Source organism: Trichosurus vulpecula, chromosome 6, assembly GCF_011100635.1.
Source record: "Trichosurus vulpecula isolate mTriVul1 chromosome 6, mTriVul1.pri, whole genome shotgun sequence".
In the NCBI taxonomy this organism is placed as follows: domain Eukaryota; kingdom Metazoa; phylum Chordata; class Mammalia; order Diprotodontia; family Phalangeridae; genus Trichosurus; species Trichosurus vulpecula.
The window spans coordinates 89,448,092-89,464,589 of NC_050578.1; positions in this window are offsets into that span (position 1 = coordinate 89,448,092).

The window sequence follows — 16,498 nt, forward strand, 5'->3', positions numbered from 1 at the left end:
CTACCTGTACCTGCACTGATAAATTTATCTGAGGAATTACAGGGTCAGGCCTACATGTGACTGGGTTGCTTCTAGAAACATAGTCTTTTCCTTTGGGAGTTCAGGTCCTATCACTACATCAAGAATATGAGAGGAGGGGACAATATGGTCTTGAGGCTGAAGATTCTCTCCTTTTTACCCAATAACATCTTGTTAACACATTATTGCCATGTCATTTGGGCTTCTATCCTATGACTATATCAACTGAATTAAGGATAGAGTAGTGTTCCTCTTCCTTAGACTATATAAGTGATGAATGAAATTACATTAGGCATAATGTTACTGAAGGATGGGATTAGTTACAGAAGACTTCAAGAAAGAGTTGAGTACTAATTGTGGCCTTGAAGGACCTCAGAAATGCATTGGTAGGGCTGACAGAAAGTGGAACCATTATCCTGGTCAGTGTATCTGGTGTCAGAGGATCTGACTCCAGTTCTGTTACTTATTACTTTTGTGACTTTGGGTATTAGAAATAATTGATTTGTCAAGAATTCCACCTGGCCAAGAGTGAATTTAAGAAAGGAGAAAAAAAAAAAGGTTTTCATTTCATGTCATTATCTGCCAGGGGCCTTGGCCTCTGCCCCTTCTGGAAAAGGGCCTAGTTCAGGCACATGTTAAGCTAGTTACAGAAACCCTTTATAATCCATCCAGATTCGAATTTCCTGCCTTGCTTTCCATTGGCTAGATGCAACTCTCCGGAACCTCCCAGTTTATGCTCTCCTCCCTGATAGGTTCCCCTTCAAACAACTCATTAATCGTGCTCAAAAGCCTCTGACCTTTCACCTGATCAGAAACCTAGTTCTTCTAGGTCACAACTCAGATCAGAACCAGTCACCCCTGATCCACCTTCTGCTATCACTCAAAGCTGGGAGGAGTTTTAATCCTGTGGAAACAGAATTCCTTTTATGATTTCCCACAATGGGTAAATCTCTTAACCTGTCCGAGTTTCAGTTTTGAGATCCATAAAATCAAGGGCTTGGATTATTCCTGGAGCCTCCAAGGCAGACTGTGAGAAGGTTGGTGTACAGGTAGAAAGCCACAGGGAGAGAATTTTTTTGATGTTTCTACTTTCTGTAAGTGCACTATAGTAGTAATTGTACTAGTAATGAATGACATATTTGTCTTCAGAAGGGATCAGTGGAAGAAGCACAATGGGAGATTTCCTTTCTTGCCCTTGAGACTTGAGAATTTTCCAGGATAAAGCAGTGTTTCTGAAAAGAACTGTCATGAGTTTTCAAAGTGTCCCCTACTAACTTATTCAAATTCTATCAGAATGGCATGGTGTGATACAATGATTTTGCTAAAAGGCCATTAGAAAATGCACTAGATTTTAATTCTGAAAACATTGGTTGAAGTAACTGGCTACTTACATGGCCTGAGCAATTAAATACACAATGTATATGTAGATACGTGTGTATGTATGTATATATACATGATATGAAAAATGCAATAATTAGTTTTATTTGACTATTCATATTTGTCAAAATTGATTTGTTTGTTTTTTTGTCTTTTCTTTCCTTTCTTCCTCCAGTCTTAGCTGAGGGTAAGAGAAAAGGAAGAGAAAATAGATTTTTGGGGGTGTCATTTTTTATATGTAGAGATAAGATATATGATCTTTAAGGCTTGTACATCTAGAGCTATGATTCCAACCCTACACAACATGAGGATATTTAGGTAGGAAGAGAATAGGAAGAGTCAAGAATTATCAATTTTGTTTGTATAGTAGTTTTCCTTTTTCTTTCATTGATAGACTTAACTTCTTTTTTCTAGGTATTTTTGAAATGAAAATATAGCATAGTTAATGCATATTTGTAAAAAATAATCTAAATTAGCGATGACTGGGCTCTTTCTTAGTTAAGTAAATAATATCTCATTCTTCGAAGTTTTCATTTCTAACCTCAATGTATTCAATTAGTTACAAAGGATGAACTTGTGTAACAGCTCTTAAAAAGACAATTTTTGAAGTGGCTTGTACTTAGATTCATGGTGATGTATTTCTATGGATAATCATAAATATTCATCTATGAAAATTAGAATATATCTATTATAACCAAAATTTAGATTTTATCAGACTAAATAAATTCTTGATGAAGTATAAAAGTTTCATTTTAATATTATATATGTATATATATATATATATATATATATATATATATATATTTCTGATATCAAACAAGTCCCCTGGGCTCCTATTCAAAGCTTTTACAGTTTGTTAGAGTTTTGCAGAGTTTGTTCTCCATTGGCATGGATTTCAATAATCACAGTTATTTCTATCTTGTAATAAATGATTAAAATAGAATTTTTAGCAATAGATTTTGTGTCTGTCATCCAAAAATCAAAGAGCATTCCAGTTAAATTCAGACAGCCTCTATCATCAGCTCAGCCACAAGAAGATGAAGATTTTTTTTGCAATAACACTATAGAAATATTAGTTCTCTCCCTCCTCCCACTAATTCACCATTGATTTCTTCAATGTAGAGAACTTCCAATATGGAAACTGACTCTACCAAAGCAGTTTAGCAACTTCCCCATAGTGTATATTCTTTGAGAGCTGCCAGTGCTAGTGAGAAGTTAAAGGATTCGGAAATGGTCACAGACCTAGTATTTATGAGGGATAATGCTCAAACCTGGATAGTACTGACTCCAAGATTAATTTTTATCTACTAGGCTACTATGATTAATTGGCTATACTATTTACTACATTCAGCAAGTGCAAGGTATGTTGTAAACTTCATTAATGTAGTGTCCATCTGAAATGAGGAAATGAGAGGTTACTTGAGGTATTGAAAAATGTTATATACTAAATGAAAACCTTAAAAGATACCTATTAAAAATAGGTTGTCACAGTTTTTGCATCAGAAATCAAATCTTACTACTGTTTTCTTTTTTAATCCTTAGTTATCTAAGAAAATTATTGAGTATTCTCCTCACTAAAAAATTCTAAGTGATCACAAAGAAATAACTGCTTTTATAATTGGGTCAGAGATACCTGTGTTTATATATGTTTGTGTTTATGAATTTGCCTTACACATATTCACATACATGCATTGTGGATGATCCATAGATAATGTGAAATATCAAAAAGTGAATTTTACACAACTTAAATTATTATAAAAGCATACATCCAAAGGCACTTCAAAAATAACAGCTATCCTCTACACCACAGATTTTGTATGTTTTGAGAGGATAATAATGTACTAATATTTATTGGATAAAATATAGTTATTATTTTTAGTTATAAACTGCATGAGAAAAACTATCTTCAAATTACCTCTTTTAATTTGAGATTCTACCCTATAATTGTAGGCTATTTCTCAAAATTTATCTCAAAATGTCCACTATTTCTAATTATAGTTATAATATGTAAATCCCTCCCCAAAGCATCATTGACTAGAATTGGTATGGGCTTAATTAAAATTAGAGGAAAATATGTAAAAGATTTAAGTGTGACTCAAAATGAATTATTTTTTGAAAATATTTGACTATCCACTGTGACAGTAATATGTCAAGTTACTATATATTTGGAATAAGATATCCTATTATGATCATTTTATGAAGAAATGACAACCTGGCTCTAGTTTTCTGTGAGTTAAGGAATGTTGATGATAAATTATTAAATTATAATACTTACCAGTTACTGTATATTCGTGGTACTATGCCAGCTGCTATTAGTTTTTGTCCTAAGGCATTTTACTTAAAAAGCATCCAGTCATTCATTTATCAACTATTAAGTGTAACACATAGCACTAAGAACAGACAAAGAAATAATGGTATTAATGACACATTTTTTATCTCACATTTTCAGAGGCAGAATGTCACAGTAGACAAATAATTAATCTTGGAGTCAGGAAGTCCTGAACTTTAGTCCTTATACACTCATACATACGAACTCTGAGACCATTGCCAAATCATTTAGCTTCTCAATTCCATTGGTAGCTCTCAAAGACAAGAAATGATAGAGGAGGTGCTAAGTTTAACTCATGATACATGCATATTGTGCTATGGAAAAACTGATTAGATTTATACTTCTCAATGCATGCATTTAAACTTTATTAATCAAAGCATGCAAAAAATAACACTTCCTCTGCCACCAAGAACAAACTAACCACCTATGTCTTAGAGGTTCCAATGAGCAACTTTCATACTAGACTTTCTGTGCAGGTAGAGGTCATATGTCTCCTTACAAGGCAGTCATCTGGCAAGTCACCATTAATCAAGTTTCCCACAAAAGAACACTAGCTGCTTTAGTCTCAAATGTCAGAAAGGCAGAGTTTGTCCTAGTCTTGCTGCCACAGGACAGGCTGATGTCTAGGGCCTGTTTTTTTTTTTTTTATTAGTACTAAGTATGGATGTTCCTGAGTCATTGACCACAAAATCTGACTGATAGTTTACTATGTAAATTACTGAAGAAGTTGTTTCTTATATTTTTAATTAAGAAGTTGTTTCTGAAATTTTTAATTATCAGTCTCTCTCATCAGAGGATCCACATATGATTGTCAGTTGTTTAAAAATATACACATTTATCATACCACACAGTTATGGGGTATTGGTAGTTAGTCCACTTTTCTATGTATATAATAATCAGTTCTTTTTATAAAGAGCTGCTATGGCAAATAATAATAAATCAGAAAGTATGAAACTATATGTCACTGTAGGAGTTGTTTGGAATTGTATACTGTACAAAGTGATTGAACTCCCTTAATGCAAATACATTTTTAGCTAAAATATTTGGAGCATCATATGCCAGGTAAATCAATTAAACAGCCTTTTTTTTTGTAACTTCCATTTTTTAGATCTTCTATAAACAGTGAGGTAGGGATGACGTTGCTTGCCTAATATTATTTTCAAACACTTACGCTTTGTTAAAAAAAAAAAAAAGAATGTTACCAGTACCTGTTACTCATAAGTTCTTTGAGAAGGAAAAACAACAGCTAAAATAAACATATTTCACACTCATATACAAACCTATATGCATTGATGAAATTATAAAACTTATACAGGAGTAACTGAGGCACATAAAGAAAGTGAAGAAATCTCAGTGGAAAGTAAAGTAGACCTAAGGGCCCACTTTTTTAAGGTAAAACAAAGTTTGGAAACTGTAATAAAAGTGAAAGAGATGAAGATAGGGACTACTAGAACTGTGATTCTAGATCAGAAAATTCCCTTGGTCAGAAGCAAAACAGATTTTTGTGGAGGGATATGATAAAAAGAGAAGATAAACAGAAGAAAATAGGATACAGTGAAATACACAATTAGTGACCGTAACTATGCATGTGAACAGGATGAGCCAAGACATAAAACAGAAGCAAAGAACAGAATGGATTAGAGACTAGAGTCCAACAATATGTTGTGGAGAAGAGACAAATGAGAAACAGAAAGAAATATGCAGAGTGAAAATAAAAGGCTGGAGCAAAATCTAATATGTTTCAGCTGAAGGTAAAAAAAAAATGGCAGGAGTAGCAATCATGATCTCAGACAAAACAAAAGCAAAAGAAAAAAATATACCTGAGTCAGAGTTAATCAGGGAAACTACATTTTGATAAAAGATACCATAGACAGTGACATAATATCAACATTTTTTTTTCTTTTTGTGCAGGGGGAAAGGCAGGGCAATTGGGGTTAAGCAACTTGCCCAAGGTTACACAGCTAGTAAGTGTGTCAAGTGTCTGAGGCTGGATTTAAACTCAGATCCTCCTGACTCCAGGCCCAGTGCTCTACTCACTGCACCACCTAGCTGTCCCCCCACCTTTTTTTAATGGTTTTTTATTTTACCAGAACACTAATACAAAATGGAAAAAAGAAACAAAAACATATCATAAATTTAAATATTGAAACTTAAATGTAAAGTAAGAAGGAAGAAAAAGCATGTCATGTGCATAGCAGAACGTAGGAGAGGATTCAAACTACGTAAAAATAAATCTTCATTTCAAGAAAGCCTGTACTATAAATGATACACCTTGTGTTGAGAATTGTCCATTTTTTCTTTGCTTCCTTGTGTTTTCTTTTGTTCTCTGCTGTGCACTTTTTAACTTTGTTCTTTTTTCCCCTCCTCCCCTAACCCCGCCCCCCTGGAGGGCTACCATAGAATTGAGATATTTCTTGATATATACATATACTTACAGATATATACATATACTTATATATATATATATATATGTACATATATATATATATACATGCATATATAGACATATACTTTCCTAAACATAATCTGCACCCAATTTTTGTTTTTTATGTTTGTACATATCTTTCGTTTCCTATCCTTCCTACCTCCTCTACTTTACTTCTACCCAACACATCACCTTCCTATTACTTGCCTACCTCCCACCTGCACCAACCACCCTGTCCTCCTATTACTTGCCTTCCTCCCCCTAAGGATCCCTCCCCTATCCCCCCATTCCCATTAATCTAAACTTTCTTTACCTATTCCCTCATTCTTCCCTCTAAAAATCCCTCCCTTGTCCTTTCCCCCCTTACTATACTCCTACCATTTTATTTCTTCTAAATTTAGAAGACTCTTATACTATTCTAAATACATATTTTACATTACGTTTCTCTCGTAAAAATCTCATTTCTCAAGTATATAGGGAATAGAGTCACATTTATAAAAATAGGAGCCATTCCTGAATTGATAAAGGTCAAAGTCAGTTTTCAGAAGAAGAAATCAAAGCTCATAAGAAGAAATCAAAGCTATCTATAGTCATATGAAAAAATACTCTAAATCAATATTGGTTAGAGAAAGGCAAATTAAAATAACTCTGAGGTACTTATCACAATTATCAAAAATGACATATTCTGGAAGAGATGAGGAAAAATAATTACATTAAGGAATTGTTAGTGGAGTAGTGAACTGGTCCAACCATTCTGAAGAACAATCTGGAATTATGCCCAAAGTCTATAAAACTGTGTGGATTCTTTGATCAAGTAATACTATTATTGCTACTAGATCTGTACCCCAAAGAGATCAAGGAAAAAGGAAAAGGAATGTAATGGCAAGAAAAGTGGGTTTTTTGCTGTTTTTTTTTCTTTTGGAGTGCTTCTTAGCACTAAGGCAATCAAATACCTTTGATCGAGTCTTGCCTTTGTTTGAATCAAAAGGCTTTGATTGAATCAAGAGTCTTTGATGAACTACTTAGGTAACAAGAAAAACACATGAGTTTGAGTCACATGGTTGTGACTCCCTCTGTGGGCTGACCCACACACACACACACACACACACACACTCTGAGGTTAGTATTTTGCTCTGGGGGGCTTACTCATTGGAAGAGTGTTCATGTGATTTGGCCAGACAAGACTCTGGGTAGCTGTTAAGGACCCCCCCCCCCCCCGCCCCGGCTTTGAAAACCCAGATGTTGGTGCTTCTCTCTCTGGCAACTATGGATGTATTGCTATGGACAGACAGTTAGAAGTCCTGTCTGCTGGTTGGTATTATTTGATCTGTTTATATAATTTCTGCTTGATATTTCTGTTTGTGTTTACTGTGAAGTTCAGGGTGCTGACTTTTTCCCCTGAACTAAGTGAACTAAGTGAATGATATATGTATGTTTAATTAAAGTGAGATTGTAAACCCCTTGAAGTTGCTTTTCTTAGAAAAGCAGATCAAAGAACCTGTGCTAGCAGCCTTCCTGTGTACTGGTGTTATTAGTCTTACACCTCCACAGTAGCTGCAAGTAACATTGTTGTTATAAGGACCTACCTATATGTACAAAAATATTTACAGCAGTTCTTTTTGTGGTGGCAAAGAATTGGCAATTAAGGAGATGCTTGCCAATTGGGGAATGGCTAAACAAGTTGTGGGATATAACTGTGATAGAATACTATTGTTCCATAAGAAATGATGAGAGGAGTGATCTCAGGGAAAATAAAACACAACAATATGATAAGATCTATGTAAACTGATGCAAAGTGAAGTAAGAAGAACCAGGAAATCATTATGTACAGTGACAACAATGTTGTAGTGATGATCAACTGTAAACCACTTAGCTACTCTGATCAATACAATGATTAAAGGTAATTTGAAAGGACTCATGAAGAAAAAAAACCATTCTATCTATGTCTAGAGACAGAAGTGATAAACTCTGAGTGTGAATTGAAGTATAATTTCCCCACTTTTTTAATATGGAAATATGTTTTGAATGATTTAACATGCATGATTGATATTGTGTTTGCCTTCTTAATGGATGGAGGAGGGTTAGAGAAAGGGAGAGAACCTGGAACTCAAAATTAAGAATGTTAAAAATAAGTAATTTTTTTTTTAAAGAAAGTAAAAGAAAAAGTAAGAAAACTCCCTCTATCAATGCAAAACAGTACCTTCTGTGCAACTCACAATTTGAGAGTTTCTTAGAACACTAAGAGTTCAAGTGAACTTACCCAGGGCCACATATTTACCAGTGTACCACTGATATTTGCTCATGAGGTATTTCCTTGGAGGAAAATATTCAAATCTATATTTTGCTCTACCAAATACAATTTTTTAAAAAAAATAATAGTTAACAAAAAATAAGTATATTAGAATTTTCTCTCCATGGCACCTTTCAATAAATTGTGTGACTCTAAAGAATGAATGTCATATAGAATTATCATTATCGATACCTTCTCATACTTTCCTTAAGGATATACTCAGCATATCAATTGTTATGTGATTCACTCAACAGTAGGAAGGATGAAAATTACAAGTCTCCCAGAGGGCTATTGTCAGTGGGGGAAAAAATAGGCTGCAGAACATTGCCAAAAGCGTCTTATACAAGAGTTGGTTAAATATATATAATATATATGTATGTATATACATATATACATGTATGTATATATATATTTATACATACATATATGATCAGAAATACAGGTGAACAATTATGTAGCAAGAACCAGGACAACTCTGTGAAGTTTCTGTACATATTTGATGTTAAAAGACCCAGATAAACATCCTTAAGACAATGATTTAGCCTTTATGTGGCATTTATGAGAAGATTTAGACATAATGTAACTCAATTGGAGTGAGTATTCTCATCAATGGACTTATAGACCTATTGAATTCTTTTTTTCAATGAAGCAATGTGTATTATATACTTCACAGGGATTTTGTAAAGATCAAATGAATTATTGCACATAAAGTATTTTGTAACCATAAACCATTATGCATTCGGGTGTGTGTGTGTGTGTGTGTGTGTGTGTGAGAGAGAGAGAGAGAGAGAGAGAGAGAGAGAGAGAGAGAGACAGAGAGACAGAGAGAGAGACAGAGAGAAAGAGATTATGTGTGTATGAGAAGTATACTGCTGATGAAAAAGTTGGGCTCATAATTAATCAGGTAAAATAGAACAATCTTGATTGTTATGGAAAGTTCTTGATTTCTCCCTAAAAAAATCTATTGGTGGTGGTGATGTTTGAATGAAAATCATGGAATAACTTAGTCTTTAAAGAATTAAAGATAATTATTACTGAGTTTTCAGTGGATGAATAAAAGCATGCTGTGAAACTTTATATATGGCCAACTATGAAAGAGAGCCAGAGTAAGGATATAATCAAAGAAAAATAAGAGACAATTTTTGTGTCAAGGGCTAAGGTTAACCAATGGGTATCCCAAGTGCTACACTGATTCCCTTTCTATGTCAAAAACAAGGAATAATCCAGCATGCCAGGTGGAGCATTTTTGGGAAGACATGGGCAAAAGTGACATAATATCATCAGGCATGGATAGGTTGCTATCTTTATCAGCAAAAGAAATTTTTGCTTCAATCAGATCTCAGGTCTGTTTAAGTATTGAATTCTGAGGAAAAGTGTATTTATATTATTTCCTATTAATTCTCTTATTCCAGCATGGAGCCATGTTGGTGAGAAAAGATCATACTGAAAGCACAAACATATGATATGTTCTATGGAGTTATAAAATTTGTGGAACACAAAGACTTTCTCAAAAGTGACTGAAGTAGGGTTGGGCTAGAGAGCTGACTTTAATGACTATTTGGCAAATAAAATCTATCCTCTTCTCCTTTGATTTCCCAAACCCCTTTTATTCCCTTCAAGTCGATTTGCGTTTCCCAGCATCATGAAGCATTTTATTCACTCACTTACAGCAGTATTCATTAAGCCAGCCAGCAATGATCTCACCTTACCTACAATATAAATCTAACAGTGAATAAACAACATCATGTTGATTTCAATGTGGATAACACACTAACATGTCGATTTGGCAGTTAAATAATTTATGTCTCTATTGAGTACAATCTGTCAGACTTATTATAACTCTCTCTCTCTGAAATGCTTTTCTTGTTGACTAGTTCTCTGCTTCATGATGAAGTTTGTCTATCAATTAAATTAAAATGTCATACTGACCTTTAGGAAACAATCCATTATTACTATATTTTATATGAAGCCTTTTCCCTTTGATTCAAATTAAGGTGCTTAACTACTAGTACACATAAACTCTGCCCTCATTAACCTTGTAGAACCATATACTCATTAACACTGACAACACTTTATTTTTTGTACAGAGGTTATCCAATTGAGTCTGCCCGAAGATCAGAAGCTGAGCATCACAGCAGCAACAGTTGGACAGAGTGCTGTTCTAACCTGTGCTATTCAGGGAGCCCTGAGACCTCCCATCATCTGGAAGCGAAATCACGTGGTTCTAAATAACTTAGATTTGGAAGATATCAATGTAAGTACAAGGAAAAAAAAGATTTTACTTCATGTGATAAATTTCATTCTAGTACTAACCTTGAGATACTTGGGGAGTTTGATCCTTGTTAGCTATGTGGCAGATGATCAAAAATTTTATCTTCTTAATTTGTAGTAAGTCAAATCCTTTATATCAGTCTTTGAAAGTCATGATGTGATTTTTTTTAAAGGCTGTGTATTTTGTGGTTTCATGTTGCTGTATAAAAGAGTAGCACAACTGATCAATTTTATTGAAAAAATGTCTCTTACATGGTTCTGTAAGAGTTTTAATTAGGAACCATTATGTAAAAGCAACATGGTATTCATTTCAGGGAACTTATGAAATAAAAGTTTGCCGTTAAATAACTTATGATCCAACAGAAAATCATATGTGGTTTAATAGATTGGAGTCAGGCATTCCTGGGATCTACTTGTCTCTGAGTCTCAGATAGCTTTTTAAAGTGCACACATGCTATAGAAGGCTGTGTTTAGTAGGTGGTCTTTGATATTTGACTCTTATTGAACCAGCATCACAAGAAAGTGAGGGGTTCCACACAGTGCTATCCTTTGGGAAATGACCGGGGCCAAGAGGAAATTTTAGCGTGTATTTCCTCGACCACTAGGTGTTATTATACAAATGAAATCAGGGAAAAGTGCATTGTCAAAGGCAACCTTGAGTATTAAAAAATAGGGCACAAAAGCAAAGTAGACAAGGGCAGTTCCAACTTTACTCCTTAGTGGTTATGGGCATTTTATGGTTATTTGTCTGTATATAAGTTTCATGCCACATTTTACCATCAGCTGACAGAATTAGTGCCTTTTCTCCCACCAATAGACTCATTCCATCAATGCCTAAGCAAAAGCAGTTCAATGTAGGGTTGTTACCTTTATTTGTAATATTCTAGAAGCAACACTGGTTTACATAAGTGAATTAACCACTGGACAATTTAGTCCTTTTAAGTAACAAAACAACAACAACAAAAAAAACTAAACACTTTAACGAAATTTATTGTATCACCTTTTGGGGGGGTTTGGGGGAAGGGAGTAATTTTGTAATTGAAGACTTGAGTTTTTATATCACATTCATATCTAAATACTACCCCCCCCCCAACCCTGCCCCCAGCTGCCGGGCCTTTCCTCAACAAGGATTAAAAAAAAAACAGTTTACAAAAGCAAATTAACCCCATCAGCTACTTCTGACAAGTGTTATTTATGTAGAAAACACACACAAACACAGAGACAGAGGCAGACACACACACACACACACACACACACACACACACACACACACACACACACACACACACACACACACACACACACACCCATGACTCCCAACTAAATTCATAGAAAATCAAATGAGATTTTTTTGACTTTTGGGGGGTCATTTCTGCCAAAATCGTGCACAGACTTTAAGGAATCATGTTTTTGTGAATGAAGCTTTAGCAAAAAGAGACAGAGTTTGAGCTAAACATTTTTTCCCCCAACATAGCCAACTCTCTGGTTTTTAGAGAAAACATAGTAGAACCTAAACCTGTGTTTCCCTCCCTCACTCCAGTTCATACCATCAATGTCTGGCCCTGCATAATCCCTGATATATTTCTGATATATTATCTTTCCCCACATTGCTTTTTTTTAAATTCTACCTGATGTAGCAGTCTTTCTTGCCAACATCGTTTTGCTTTACCACAATTACTACATTGCTCTCATTTCTTAGGTACTTACCTCCGTTTCATTCTCCTTCTGTAATATTCCTTAGGTCCTCCTTCCTAAAAATAATACAAGTTCTTGAGCAACTAAATTAAAGAGGGATCACACTAAAAGCATAATCAATATTTCACTCTTTTAAGATTCCTCATGTAAATTTCAACGCTATTCACTCTGATTCTTTACAATAGGTCTCATAACTCCACCCTACAAGGCCCCTTCAGGTGTTGAGGTAATCTCCCTGTAGGTGGCCTGCTCTGATGATTATCCTCTTTTCCTACCTGAGTGAGCCATTCTTGGCCCTCCAGGTTTGTTCTTCTTCTCTCCTTGTTACCAGTTTTCAGCATATTCAACATTTCCACAAATGCCTTTAAGGTTCAAAGGGGCCCCTCTACTGTCTCTGCTAGATTGTCTTCTGTAACTCTCATCCCAAAACCCATTGGTATGTAATTATGTTCTTGTTTGTGGAGATCAGCATTGGGGGACTATGTCAAGGGTGCAGCAGACTTATATTTTCCTATTCTGTGCTTACCCCTGAGCCAACTTGGACTAGGACAGCAGCAATGAAAGTGTGGTCCAGGCACCTCTAAGCATCCAGAGATACTCTCAGGGGGTATACAAGGTCAAAACTTTTTTTTTAGATTGCTAATATGTTTTAATTCTTGATAATAATAAACATTGATAGATATATAATGCACATAAACAAATTCTCTTTGGAGTACCCTTAATATTTTTAATTTATTATTTATTTTTAACATTCTTTTTGTTTTATATTTTGAGTTATAGATTCTCTCCTTCCCACCCTTCCCTGAAGAAAGCAAACAGTATGGTAACAATTATACATGTGAAATCATGCAAAACATATTTCCATAGTAGTCATGTCACGAAAAGCAAAAAAAAAAAAAATGAAGTGAGAAAATTATACTTCAATTTGCAACCAGAGTTTCAGCAGTTCTTTTCCTGAAGGTGGATAACACTTTTTCTCCATGAGTTCTTCAGAATTGTCTTGGATTGCTGTATTGATCAGAAAAGTCTTGTCTTTCACAGCTCATCATCGTTGCAACATTGATGTTACTGTACAAAATGATCTCTTGATCCTTTTCACATTCGTACTTCTTTTTCTGTTTGATGAATTCTGCATTTTAAGGAGCTGTTCAGTTAATTTTTGTACTTCCTTTTCCATTTTAACAATTTTGCTTTGTAAGGAGTTCTTCCCTTCAGTGGATTTTTGTGCCTCTTTTACCATTTGGCCAATTTTATTTTTTAACTTTTTTTGTTTGGTTTTAATATTTTTCTGCCTCTTTTACCAAGTTATTAATTCTCATTTCAAAATTTTCTTATATCACTCTTGATACTATTCTCAATTTTTCCTCTACCACTCTTATCTCTATCTTTAAGTCTTCCAGAAATTCTTGTGCTATGGTCCAATTAGCATTTTTTTTCCTGAGACTTTGTTTGTAACTTTCCACATTGTCTTCTGTTTATGTCTTTGTCCTCCTTGCCAGAACAATCGTTTTATATGGTTAAGTTCTTTTTTTTTTAATGTTTGCTCCTTTTCTCAGACTATTTCTTGACTTTGAACTTCATTAAAGTTGAACTCTGCTCACCTGGGGGTGGGGAGGCACTGTGCCAAGCTTCAGGCTTTTTTGTGCAGCTATTTTCAAAGCTCTTCCTGGCAGTCCACAAGTTTTCAATTATTTGAAGGTGGTTTCTTCTGGAGAGAGGGGTCATTAATGCTCTCTTGATCTATACTCTGGTCTTCACCAAGGAAGGGTCCCTTCTTCTGAAGAGGTTATTGGTAAAAATGATGATTGTAGGGAACTATAGGTTTCTAGGGGTGCTCATGACCCCAAAATACCTACACACCGGGTCCTACCGAAAGAATTCGACACAAGCCTTCTAAGCCAAGGGAAAAGAGAAAGTTTATTACGGATTCACCATAATGGGCTGTCTTAAGAAATCCCACCCTTTGTGATACCTGTTTCCACAAGCAGGCCAGATTCAACCTACTGAATTAGATTGAATCTGAGCACCTTCATGGAGGCAAGATGGAGATTATACACACAAAGATTGTAGGAGGGATTGATGGGTGGTCTGGGGTGACTAGAGGAGGGGTTTAGGGAGGGACTTGAGGGGACTGAGATGAGGTCAGACTCCAGGGTGGGAAATAGCTGGAGGCTACATGGAGACATATAGACAATAGAGGGCTGGGGTAACAGAGCTAGGCTATAGATATTTTGATCGGGATTAAGTATGGGAAACAGCTGGACAATAGAGGGCTAGGCTAGGCAGAAACTTGGGCCCAATGATAATGTGAGGCTTGTGGCCTTAGGGGAAGGCCAGATCTAGTTGGGAGATTCAAGGACAGTTCAAGGGGGCTCCCAGAGACTGCGTCCTCATCACTTCCCTGTAGTCACAAGTATCTGTGCTCCTCTTAGCCCTCAAACTGTGACCAGATTCCCTGCTCTCCTGCAGCCACAAACTCCAGCCCTCTTCTTGGCCCTGAAGCTGTGACCAGGGCTCCTGCTCCTTTATGACTGATCACAAAATTTCTCCATCTTCTGGATCTGTGACCCAGAACTGCGTATGGGCAATAGACTTGTCAATCAGTGCCAGCTACATCCAGCATCAGCAAAAGGTCCCCTGTAATCTCTTTCTGACCACTTGTCAGATCCTCTTACTGTCTCTATGCTGAGAGCTCCTAAAGCTGCTACTTCTGCTGCTGCTGCTGTTGAGAGTGCCCCTAAGCTCTACTACCATGCTATAAGCCTACACCCACACTAGTGTTATGATCCTCTCCTATGAACCTACTAAGTTGTCTTAGGTTGGAAAAAATGTCTCTCTCTGACTTTTTGTTGCTTCTGCTGCTCCAAAATTTAATTTGAATGTTCTGTAAAGTTGTTTAGTGGGGAATGCTGAGAGAGTTTATCTAGGTCTCAGTGTATATGCCATCATCTTGGCTCCATCCTTGAGTCCCCAATAATTTTTAAGCAAGTGAAAAAGTCCTGAGTCAAACATGTGTGTGTGTGTGTGTGTGTGTGTGTGTGTGTGTGTGTGTGTGTGTGTGTGTTTCTGGTTAAGGACACTCAAATGATTTTGTTTCCTCTAGAAAATACAGAAATCCAGGTAGGAAAGAAACAAAGTGAATAGCTTTTCTTAGTTCAAATACTCATGATACAAGAAGGGAAGGCGAAACTTATGCTTCATTATGTATATCTCAGCTGTTACTCTTATCATCATCATCAGTAGCATCATTGTAAGTAATAATTACTAATAATTACTACTAATAATATATAATTAATAACCAGTAATAGTAATAACCACAAACCGTGGAAACACACATCATTACACATGAATTTTCATCTTGCAGGAGCAGATTAAGTACTTTAGATTTGTCTAAGAAAAATCAATACTATTATAATCATATTTATTTAACAATACACAGGCACCATGGATTTCTGACATAACTTCAAACTAAAGACAATCAAATTCCAAAGCTTAGTATTTACTCAAGAAGGATATTTTAAAAATAATTTCAAGCAGCCATGTTTATAGTTCTTTGCTGGAAAATATTCTAGCTACAGAAAACTTCCTTTCCAACCTGTTAAAGTATAAACTGAACATCATAGCATAATACTTCAAATTTTATATGGAACCTTGTTCTAAAAAAATAAAAGTGTGTGTGTGTGTGTGTGTGTGTGTGTGCATAAGGATCTGTATAGTACACACTGTGCATACACAGTAAATATTAAATAATGCTTGGTGTAGGAAAATAATAAATGTGTATGTGCAAAATACGTAAAAGGTAATAATCCTGGAAATTCTGTATTGTTCAATGGTAGCAAAAAATACCAAAACAACAACTCAGTTTCATCCTAGGGGCTCATCAACAATAGGAAATAAGACCTTCCCGTAAGCAATGTATCCACTTTATGATACAAAAATCTGACTTTACATGGAAATAAACAGTAAATGCAAGAATGTTCTGTTGCCCTTTGCCAAATATATGCATAAAATACATGGGCATATAGCAACTGGATTTGAAGTTTTCTATTGCTCAGTGGGGGACCATTTAGCATCAGCTCTATATTTCTCTTTG